A 12,761-nucleotide genomic window follows, 5' to 3' on the forward strand; every position below is an offset into this window, starting at 1 on the left:
TGGGGATCATACAACTCTTATCACAATCCATACATACATCAGTTGAGCAAAGCACCCTTATACATTCGTTGCACTCGTCATTCTCAAAATTCACCTTCCACTTGGGTTCCTGGAACCCACTTTTTAATATAATCATCTCAACCATTCTGACTCAGCAACCTGATAAGGCCAAGCAGAACTGCCCCTGTGAGTTTCCAAGACTGCAAATCCCCACAGGAGTAGAAAACCTGAGATTTCTCCTGAGGAGTGGCTGTTGGTTTGCAGCCCAGCTTGTAAGCCACTATGTAACATGGATAGCATTATTGTACATCTACCCAATAGCATAGATTCATCATTATAGTCTTTTATTTATCGATTTGAAATGTCTGTGAGACATAAACATTAAAACTTTTTTTTCTTCTACTATTGGTTTCTAGGTTTATTTAATTTGGTTGGAGAAAATATTTTACATGTTTTCAGTCATTTAAAATTGAGATTTTTTTGTCAACATAAAAAAAATAAATAAATAAAATTGAGATATTTTTTGGTGACCTAACATATGGTGTAACAGGTAGAGGAACATGGACTGTGTTGTTAGGTCTAGTAGGCTTATAGGATCCCTCAGATTCTCTATTTCTTTATTGGCCTTCTTTATAAAGGTTCTTTCCATTATTTAAAGTAGTACATTAAAATCTTCTATGATTATGGTCGAAGTGTAAATTTCTCCCTTCAATTTTGTCAGTGTTTGCTTTATATATATTTTTGGCTCTGATGTTTGGTGTTTTGTTTTTCTTCTTCTTTATTTTAAATACTTTTATTGGGGCTCTTACATCTCTTATCACAATCCATACATTCATCCATTGTGTCAAGCACATTTTCACATATACTGCCATCATTATTTTCTTTTTAAATTTTTAAAATTTTATTTTAATTTTTTAAAAACATTTTATTAGGGACTCATACAACTCTTTTCACAATCCATACATATACAGACATCAATTGTATAAAGCACATCTACACATTCCCTGCCCACATCTGTACATTCTTTGCACTCATCGTTTTCAAAGCATTTGCTCCCCACTTAAGCCCTTTGCATCAAGTCCTCTTTTTTTCCCCTCCCTCCCTGCTTCCCGATGTTTGGAATTTTCTTCCATGTTTTCATGGTCATATTTGTTCACCTCTTTCTTTTTGGCTTTTAAGTCATATGTCATTATTAGAAATTCCTTATCTGTTTCAAGGTGGAAGTACATAGGTGATGCAAATGACCAGTGAAGATGACTGCTAACTAAGAAGTTGGAAGTTCAAATTCACCCAGAGGTGTTTGGTGAGGAGATCCTGGTGGTCTTCCAGTCAGCCAGCTATTGAAAACCCTGTGCTTACTTTAACACAATTGGGGTCGTAAAGAGTCCTACAGGGCCAGTTCTACTCCATGATATAGGATTTCCATGAACTGGAATCAATGCAATGGCAGTGTGTGAGAAAAACATACTAATGTAAAGGAATTTTTAAAACCAATCATTTTGTGCCTTAACTTTCTAGAGATCGACTTGTTTTCACATAAAAACAAAATAGGAAGTAATAACATTTATTTAATACTAATCTGGCACGAATCCCTACTTAATAAATGCTCTCATCTGAGAGCAAATAAAGCAAGGCTAAGTATCTCATGTGTGTTTTAATTTATTCTTGGAAAACTCTATACTTGCATTTAAGAAAATTATTTCAAAGGATCATTTTAACAGCCCTTCTCTACTGTCTTTCCCAGGAGGTGGGCTTTCAGTGATGTCACAACTAATAGTTAAATTTCCCCTGAAGTGCCCAGATAAGAATTAAGAATAAACCTTCAGGGTGTAGTGAAAATGGATACATTCATTTAGATTTCATCATCTCTTTCTTAAGAAGCGGAATTTGAACTTGTTGGTAAAAACAAATCAAACTCAAATCTACATTAAATTAGTGTGACAACAGGATAAATCACGATGGGAACAACAACACACTAAGGGGACCAAAGTCATGAAGTTTCCGAGGAATCCTGAAAATAGATGTCTGAGTCAGGGGGCAGTACTTGGCAACTCATCAAACTTGGTTGGAAGACACTCATAAATGTCAGCAGATAGACCTAGAAATATCTATAGGGTTTTCTTTTCTTTTCCCCTCTCTCACCCACCCTCCCACCCTCATGAACCCTTGATAAATTTATCTGACATGGCTGGTATGTGTCTTGATCTCATATCTGTACCTGTGTACATTCCAATCTAGTCAGAACTGAAAGGCAGGACTGGGGTCTTGATAGAAGGGGGTGAGGAAGCCTCAAAGAACCAGAGGAATATTGTGGGTTTCATCAGTGCTATACTACTATGCCCTGATTGACTCATCCCTTCCTTGGGACCCGTCTGTGAGGGTATTTCCCATTGTCTACAGATGGGTTTGGCGTCTCTGCTCCAAGCCCCCTCATTCTCATCACTGTTTGTTTGTTTGGGGTCTTCTGATGCCTGTTACCTGATCCTGTATCACTATGTTTTGTTTGTTTGGTGTCCTTTTTCTTTTCTTTGTATATGTCTATCTATATAAGATAGGCAAAATAAACAATCCCAAGGACAAAGCAATGGGACCAATGATTCCGGGTTGGGGGAGGGGCATGGGAGAGGAAGAGACAGGGAAAGGGAGCAGGAAGCCAACGCACTAAGGGACAAGGAAACAACAAGGGATCTAAAATCCACAGTGAGGAAGGTGTAGAATGCCTGGTGGGGGTTGATCAATTGGAATGTAACCAAGAGGAATTACTGAGAGCCAAATGAAGGGTTAGCATGATAGTGGGGCAGGAGGAAAGTAAAAGGAAGCAGAGGAAAGAACTAGGAGGCAAATGCCATATACAGAAGTATAAACATAGGCATATGCATATGTAAATATATTAATATATAAAGATATTGATCTATGTATATATATTTATATGTTAAATTATTAAGGTAGCAGACCAACTTTAGGTCTCTACTTAAGTCTTCCCTCAACACAAGAACACTTTTTTCTACCAACCTGGCATTCTGTGATACTCACTTTCCCTACATGAATGCTGAAGACAAAATGGGTACACAAGCAAATGTGGTGGAGAAAGCTGATGGTGCCCAGTTGTTATAAGAGATAGTACCTGGGATCTTCAAGGATTGAAGTTAAACAAGGGGCCATCTTGCAGGAAAGCAACAAAGCCCACATGGAAGAAACACACCATCCTTGTGTGATCATGAGGTGTCAACAGGATCAGGTATCGGAAGATCGAAAACAAACAGTTGCACCGATGTTCAGGAAAGGGGTCAGAGTAGAAACCTAAAGCCCATTTGTGGACAATTGGAACCAATAACAGTGATGAGTGTATAACACACACACACCCCATGCCACTGAGGGGGACGAATAACAGAAACGTGAGTGAAGGGATACAGCAGATGGGGTAAGATCTGAATATATATATATATTTTTTTTAATCAAGGGCTCATGAGGGTGAGAGGGTGGGTGAGGGAAGAAAAAAAAGAAGACCTGATCTTAAGGGCTGAAGTAGAAAGATAATATTTTGAAAACGATGGCAACATGTACAAGTTTTCTTGATATAATTGATTTCTGGATTTAATAATATCTGTAAGAGCTCCCAACAACATGCTTTTAAAAATAAAAAGGTAGTTAGAGACTTTGCCTGGAAAGGCCACATTAAATAATTCACTGAACCTGAACAACAACAAAAACAGATATCAGCGTGAGAGTTGGATTTCTGAAGTTTGCTAAGTAATACTAATGAGAGATAATTACTTCTGTATGTTGATAATGATTGGAAATGAGAAGTATGTGGGAAGTTTCTGTAAGTTGAATTACAAGGATAATGTAGTGACTGATTAGGAAAAGACAATTTGACTCTAAACCAGAAAAAAAATTCCAGGGCTGTCAGTTTATAGTCTATTGCCATTGGTACCTCATCCTGTGCAATATTGACAAGTCATCTATATATACTCATCTGTCCTCTAAACTTCTTTCTTTAAATTCCCACACTTTTCACACACAAGATAAAATACTCAAGATTAATCACACACACACAGATAGCGTTGGTTGATGTGCCACTTTTTACAAGCAACTCAAACACTGAGGCAGAAAGAGTAATAAACGGCTCTGTCGCCAGGGCCCTTTGTAAGAAAAAAACCCTATATGACTTTTCTGTACTGTTAAGCAGCAGAGATTTGGATTGGTAGATTGTAGGTAGCATCATACACCACAGTCATACACTCACTCATGTTTTCTTCTTAGTGCTGGGATCTTGATGGATATTTTTATTTCTATACTCACTAATAACAGGTGATTTCAAAAACACAAATTGGGAAATCTTCTCAAAGTATTGCAGGATTAAAATTTAAAAATTAATGGCATTGCCAAACCAGCCTTGCCTTTCTTCTTCTTTGCCTTTCTTCTTCTTCTTCCTCTTCCTCTTCTTCTTTTGGAAGGCCTACATTCTTTATTTAAAACCTGATTAACCTGCATCCTTACCAAATAGATGCATTATGTTGTGATTGTCTTTTCTATCTGTTTTCTCAAACCATCAAAGGAGAAGATAATCATCAAGTGAATGAAATTCTGCATTGATTCCCATGTGTGTCCAATTTGGGGGAGGCCAAGAAGGTGGGGGTGAAAGTGTGTGTGCAGGACAGTGACAGTAACAATTATCCTTAGTATTAATCATAATTACCCACTCATTCATTCATCTATTCAGCTGCATGTTCAACAAAAATGTATTAGGTGTCAATTATGTATGAATAAGATACTGTCTTTGCCCTTTTGAAATTCTTGTTTGTGTACTCCTGAAGCTCTTATTATGGAAGCAGGCACTTGAATAAATAGCTAGGCTACAGTCTGGCAATTTTATCCCTGTTACTGTTAGTTGTACTTGAGCTTTTTGAAAACTCCCTCTTCAAGAAGCGGGAACTCCAGCAGCATGTCTTGTTCTCCAGTCACCAGCTAAACAGGTCACACATGTTGGTTCATTCAGTCTGCTCAATAACATTTGCACTGATAGGTACTGGCCAGTGATAAGCAAGAAACTAAGGGTTAACAAGATTAGTGATTTTTGCTAACGCATACAATTTTGAGATTAGAGCCCAGTCAATCTGGCTCTTAAATCTAGGATTACCTTCCTCCTTCTATTCTCTTCTGCCTAATAAGAACTAAAACAATAATAACACAGCATTCTCCTGCTTGGAAATTGTAACACCATTGTGTCTTAGTGTTTTCTTCAATGACTTATCTCCCATCACCCACCACTTCGGTGCTGATGGTTGTTCTTCAGAACTTGTGAATGAGAGCTCACTCATCCTATTCCAAACGTTCTACCATAATGCGATAGACTAGATACATATATAGATGTGTGAATGAAGATAGCATAAATATATATAAGAGGTATGGGTTCACAATGGGAGAAATGAATTGATTCTTATTCAACTCTCTTATAAATTGTAGAATGCATAAAGAAGAGCATGGTTGTGTATTACAAAATTTCTAAGAGGGGAAGTATAATCTATACCAGGGTTGGCAAACATTTGAGAAGCAAGAGCCAATCCTGTCCTCACAACAATTTAAAAATGATTTGAGAACTGTAAATATATTTTTACCAACAAATGAAATCACCATGCTCTGAATAATAACCTTTAAAGATTTTCAATTTTACTTCAGAGCCACATGCACAAGCTGAAACAGGTGCATACAGCTTGCAAGAAGCAGTTTGCCGACCCCTGATCCATACTAAGGGCTCCAAGCATAATAGGGTGGGTGATCCAGCATTATTCCATATTGGAAATTCCCATGTTTCAAGAAAATATCTATGCCTCAAAAAGAAATTAGATTTTATAACTAAAGACATAAATTAGCACTCTATCTGGGGAATGGTATCTTCAGTTGTCAATAAAAAGCCAAACAATTGGAGCTAGCTGAGAAAGAATCAATCACAGGTGCACATCCACAGACCAGATCTTTGTCAACATTACTGGCATCTTATCATTGGCTAAAGATAATCCGATGCAGGTTGATGGTCTCTTTGTAAACTAGTTTCTGTTCTTAGGGAGAGGAGCATGCTTTTAAACATAATTCTATAAATTCTGCAGTACCCACGATAACATTAATAACCATATTCAAAATGACATGCTTGATGGAGCCGGGCAAGATGGTGGCCAAGTAGGTAGCTCACGCTGGGATCTCCGTGAGGATCGGTCAGTGGGGAGAGCTGCGGGACAAGGCTGACATTTAACTCCCATTAGAGTTCAGGATGCCTCCCTGAACCAGGAGCTGAGTCCCACCACATCTCCAGCACCCAAGGAACTGGTCTGACCCCAGCGGCCATGCTGCTGCAACAGCCAAGCATCAGCCAGCTGCAGCGTCCCCCAAGCGCCAGCCACCCAGCTAAGGCTTGTACAGCTGCAGTTTGATATCCGGACCTAACACCCTCAAGGATAGCCCAATTTAAAGAAAAAATCAGAAAGTAGCAAGTGTTGGAGGGGCTGTGGTGAAATAAGAACTCTTGCCTGCTGCTGGTGGACCTGTGGGTATGTACAGCCATTATGGAAATTGATTTAGTGATATCTAAAACAGATGGAATTCGAGCTACCATAGGACCCAGCAATCCCCCTACTGGGCATATACCCAGGAGTTGGAAACAACCCAAATTTCCACCAATGGATTAAGAGACAGCAGTACATACATACAATGGAGTACTGTGCATCCCTAAAGAGCAGTGATAAATGCGTGAAGCACATTGCTGCGTGGTAAGAATTGGAGGAAATTATGCTAAGTGAAGTAAGCCAAGCACAAAAGAACAAGTACAACATGAGTCCACTGAGGTAAGCTTAAAAATACAAAAGGGGCATAGGGAATGCTACTATTCACACACATTTCTGGGGTGAGGTCCGGGTACTATGGCAGGGGCCAGACCCAATCTAGGGATACATATGGCAGCCAACTGAAAAGGAGGGGAAAAGAAAGAAGGCGGGTGGGGGGAGACACTTGGATAGTGGGGAAACAGGGCACTAACCCATCCAAGGGGAGGGCATTGTTTATATCTCCACAGGAGAGGGAGAGAGGCACCAGATTTCAATCCACTGCACCAAGACGTGAATGCAACTTACTGGCATGAAACAGGAAACCAATAGAGATTTCAGAGACAGTCCCAATCAATCCCAACTATGTGGACACCCACCCCCACCTCCCACCCCACAGAAGAATGCACTTTAGCACTGAAGTTACAGGGGTGGATCAGGAGCAAATGAGGGAAAGAGAGAGAGTGGAACACATCCTGGCGCACCAAGCCCCAAGGATGATATTCTGGCTCAGAGCAGCCAATGCACAGAGAGGCCCAAAAGGCCAGCCCCACCACACCTTGAAACACAATATCCCTCACTGATCCAAGTGCTACAGGGGACAACACTGGAGACACAATGTGGGAACTGTGCCCGATCTGACCCCACCACATGGGAGAGGAAGGAACACCAAGGGCATGCAACTGAGCAGCAAGGGGAGCAAAGCAATGAAGACCCCGAAGAATGCCAAAAATAGACTTTGGGACCAAAGCATGGCACCCCATCAGACTGGACTGGAAAACACTCATAAAGGTCAACAGACAGACCTGGAACTATTTGTAAGCTTTTCTTTTCCTTTTTTTTTGCTGTTGGCTTTTGTTGTTGTTGTTTTGTTGTTGTTGTTGTTATGTTTTGCTTTGTCTTGTTTTTGTGCTTACTATTGTCGTGCATGTCTAACTACATAAGATAGGCAGGATAAACAATCCAGTGGAGAAAACAACTGGACCGATGGTTCATGGGGGACACGGGAGAGGGGGAGTCAGGGTAAAGAAAGAGGGGCTCCAAAAAACCCAGGGATAAGGGAACAACAAGTGATCTAAAATCAATGGCGAGGAGGGTATAGGATGCCTGGTGGGGCTTGATCAAGGGCAAGGCCGAACATGCTAGTGGGACAAGAAAAAAGTACAAGGAAATAGAGGAAAGAATGAGGAGGCAAAGAACATTTATGATGTCTAAATACAGGCATGTACATATAGAAATATATGTATATATAACAATAGGGAAATAGATCTATGCACATATATTTATTTGTTAAATATTAAGGCAGCAGACAGACATTGGGTCTCTACTCAAGTACTCCCTCAATGCAAGAAAACTTTGTTCTAAGAACCTGGAATTCTGTGTTGCACATCTTCCCTGACATTATCGCTGGAGACAAATTGGGTGCATAAGAAAATGCGGTGATGAAAGCTGATGGTTTCCGGCTATCAGAAGATATATCATCTTGGGTCTTAAAGGCCTGAAGATAAACAAGCAACCATCTTGCTGAGAAGCAATGAAGCCCACATGGAAGAAGCACACCAGCTTGTGTGATCATGAGGTGTTGATGAGATCAGGTATCAGGCATCAAAGACCCAAAACAAAAAATTATATCATTGTGAATGGGGGGGGGTGCAGAGTGGAGACCCAAAACCAATCTGTAGACAATTAGACATCCCCTTTCAGAAGGGTCTCAATGAAGAAGATGAGCCAGTCAGGGTGCAGTACAGCACCAAAAAACACACAATTTTCCTCTAGTTCTTTAGTATTTCCTCTCCCCCCACCCCACTATCATGACCCCAATTCTAACTTACAAATCTGTCTAGATCAGAGTATGTACACTGGTAAAGATAAGAGCTGACAATACAGAGAATCCAGGACAAATAAACCACTTAGGACCAATAATGACAGTAGTGATACCAAGAGGGAAAGGTGGGGGGGATAAAGGGTGAACTAATCACAATGATAGACAGAGAAATCCCTCCCAGGAGGATGAACAAAGAAAAGTGGGTGACAGGAGACAGCAGTTGGTGTAAGACATGAAAAAAAAAATAATGATTTTTAAATTATCAAGGGTTCATGAGGGATGGAGGGGGGGAGATGAGCTGATAACCAAGGGCTTAAGTAGAAAGAAAATGTTTTGAAAATTATGACCAACATGTACAAATGTGCTTGACACAATGGATGGACATAAGAGCTGTAAGAGCCCCCAATAAAATTAATTTTTTTAAAAGGAAATCATAGTATCTTTAAGAATAAATCTTTTGTCTATCCTTTATGAAGGGCTTTCTCTTTCAAATATTTTGTAATTCAAAGGCTAGATGACAGAAATAGATGACAGAGTTCGGCTAGAAATTCTGTCTAGACAAGTAAATAAGACATAGTACAAAATTTCAAATTTGCAACCAAAAGAGAACAGAAAAGGACATGTTCAAGAACCCAATTACTGTAGGGAACCAGTGGAGAGGTCTGGGGGGCTGGCCCCAATACCAACTGCTACGTGGACACCTGTCCCTCCCCCAAAAAAATTTATTTCAAAGAACGGCATTTATTTCAAAGAATCTGCATCTCCAGGAGAGGGACCTATCTGATCAGAGCACACGTGAGCAGATGAAGTGGGAGAAGGAGAGAGTGGAGCACATCCTGGCCCACCAGGCCATGAGGACGGTGTTCCTGATTAGAGCAGCCAGTCCAAAGAGAGGATCACCTGGCCAGACCCACTATGAGACCTGATGCCCCTCAGTGACCCATAGCCCTACAGAGGACAATACCAGAGACACAGTGTGGAAATTTCACCCGATCAGACCCACACCGAGGCAAAACACTAAGGGGATGCAACAGAACAGCAAGGGAAAGGAGTGGCGAGGTCCCCAGGGAATGCTGAAGGTGGGCTTTGGGGCCAGGGCGTGGTGCCCCAACAGATTGGACTGGAAAACACTCCTAAAGGCCAACAAACAGTCCTTGAACTAACTACAAGCTTGTCTTTCTTATTGTGTGTTTTTTGTCATTGTTTTGTTGTTGTTGCTTTGTTGTATATTGTTACTTGGTTTTGCTCTGTCTTGTTTTTGTGCATGTTATTATCTCCACAGGTCTGTCTAAATAAGAGGCTGGATGAACAATCTGGAGGAGAAAACAACGGGACCAACATTTCTGGGGGGGACATGGGAGAGAGGGAGGAGGGGGTAAAAGGTAGTGGTGTTAACAAACCCAGGGACAAGGGAAGAGCAAGTGATCCAAATCGGTGGTGAGGAGGGGGTGGGAGGCCTGGTAGGGCATGATGAAGGGTAATGTAACCAAGAGGAATTGCTGAAACCCAAATGAAGACTGAGGGACAAGAGGAAAGTCAAAGGAAATACAGGAAAGAGCTAGGAGGCAAAGGGCATTTAGAGAGGTCTAAATAAAGGCATGTACATATGCAAATATATTTATATATGAGGATGGGGAAATAGATCTATGTGCATATATTTATAGGTTTAGTATTAAGGTGGCAGAAGGACATTGGGCCTCCACTCAAGTACTCCCTCAATGCAAGAATACGTTCTTCCATTAAATTGGCATTCTATAATGCTCACCTTCCTGACACAACGCTGAAGACAAAGCGGGTGCATAAGCAAATGTGGTGAAGAAAGCTGATGGTACCTGGGTAACAAAAGATATAGTGTCTGGGGTCTTAAAGGCTTGAAGGCAAACAAGTGGCCATCTAGCTCAGAAGCAACAAAGCCCACATGAAAGAAGCACACTAGCCTGTGCCATCACGAGGTGTCAAAGGGATCAGGGATCAGGCATCATCAGAACAAAAACGCCTTATCATAGTGAATGGGGTGGAATGTGGAGTGGAGACACAAAGCCCATTTGGAGGCATTGGACATCCCCTTACAGAAGGGTCTCAGGTAGGAGATGAGCCAGTCAGGGTGCGATGTAGCAACGATGAAGCATACAACTTTCCTCTAGTTTCTAAATGCTTCCTCCTCCCCACTATCAAGATCTCAATTTTACCATACAAATCTGGCTAGAGCAGAGGATGTTCACTGGTACAGATAGGAACTGGAAACACAGGGAATCCAGGGAGGATGATGCCTTCAGGACCAGTGGGGTGAGTGGCAATACTGGGAGGGTGGAGGGAGGATGGCTTGGAAAGGGGGAACCAATTACAAAGATCTACATGTGACCTCCTCCCTGGGGGATGGACAACGGAAGAGTGGGTGAAGGGAGATGTCGGACAGGGCAAGATATGACAAAATAATAATTTCTAAATTATCAAGGGTTCCTGAGGGAGGGGGCAGCAGTATGGGAGGGGAAAAATTAGGAGCTGATGCCAGGGGCTTAGGTGGAGAGCAAATGTTTTGATAATGATGAGGGCGATGAATGTACAAATGTGCTTGACACAATTGATGTATGTATGGATTGTGATAAGAGTTGTATGAGACTCTGATAAAACAATTTTTAAAAAAAGAACCCACTTATCCATTTGTAGAATGTTCTGTAGTACCTACTTCCTCACCTCTCTAGCCCCTTTGCTGAGTTTCTCCACTGATCTAGTGCCCAGGGCCATGCAGGCAGTGCCAGGGGGATGGAAGTGGCCATCTGCTTCTGAAAATTTGCTTTAAAAATCGATGAATGACAACAGAACACTTCGATATAGTGCTGGCAGAGGAACCCCCTACGTTGGAAGGCGCTTGAAGTACACAAAGGCCATGACTTTGGACTCACACCTACTAAGGTTCCTGAAGATGGACCAAGACTGATATTCTATTATTCAAGAGTCACAGTTGATTGGACTACAACTAACAACAATGTTGTGGATGACTGTGGGCACAATGGTTACTTTATACCTCCTGGCTGGCTGGTGTTTCAGTGTGCCTTTTAATCACTTTCCTAACATGACACCCTGAGTATAAAAGAAACTCTGTCCTCCACATATGGGGTCAAAATTGATGGTGCCCTTACTAAGATATGACCGTTCCTCCATAAAAAATAATTTCTTTCCTTTGGTGCGATTGGTGACAATCTCTGTTGAAAGAATTTTTTGCTTTTATGGGAAAGCCTCTGCTGAGCTAAAGTGAAGGGAATTGTGGAGAACTATGTTCAGGGCAGGTGTGGATGTAACAGGGAGTTAATTTCCTGTTGTGGATGCTGAATGAAATACAGGACACCCACATGAGAGTGGTGATGCCTGGAGGGTGGAGGCAATGTGGGGTAGAAAGGGGGAACCGATTACAAGAATCTGCGTATGGCCTCCTCCCTGGGGGATGGACAGCAGAGGAGAGGGTGGGGGGAGACGTCGGACAGTGTAACATATGACAAAATAATAATAATTTATGAATGATGAAGGGTTCATGAGGGAGGGCAGAGTGGGGAGGGGGGGATGAGCAGTCGATATTAAGGGCTCAAGTAGAAGGCAAATGTTTTGAGAATGATGATGGCAACAAATGTACATATGTGCTTGACACAATGGACGTATGTATGGATTGTGATAAGAATTGTATGAGCCCCCAATAAAATAATTTTTCAAAATATGTCCCAAATAGTGCTTCCATTTTTATTTACTGAATCTGGCAATCCTATTCTATGATCTACCTCCCTCTGTCAATGTGGTCCCCTGCATGTTGTCATGATGCCAGAAGCTGTACCACTGGTATTTCAGGGTGGAGCTCACCTAGCTGGGTGTGATCCAGGTGCAAATGCCCTAGGGCAATGGGAGTGCCCTGTAAGTCTGCAATGGAGTGTGAGAGAGCAGGGCAGGAACAAGGGGGGGGGGGAGAAAAGTCAAAAAGTGAGACTAGACTGTGAATGAAGGGGGAAGTGCAGAGTGGAGACCCAAAGCCCATTTGTCGGCCACTGGAGATCCCCTCACAGAGGGGTCTAGGGGAGGAGATGAGTCATTCAGGGTGCGATGTAGCACCGATGAAGAATACCGCTTTCCCCGCA

Source organism: Tenrec ecaudatus, chromosome 7 (assembly GCF_050624435.1).
Source record: "Tenrec ecaudatus isolate mTenEca1 chromosome 7, mTenEca1.hap1, whole genome shotgun sequence".
Classification (NCBI taxonomy): domain Eukaryota; kingdom Metazoa; phylum Chordata; class Mammalia; order Afrosoricida; family Tenrecidae; genus Tenrec; species Tenrec ecaudatus.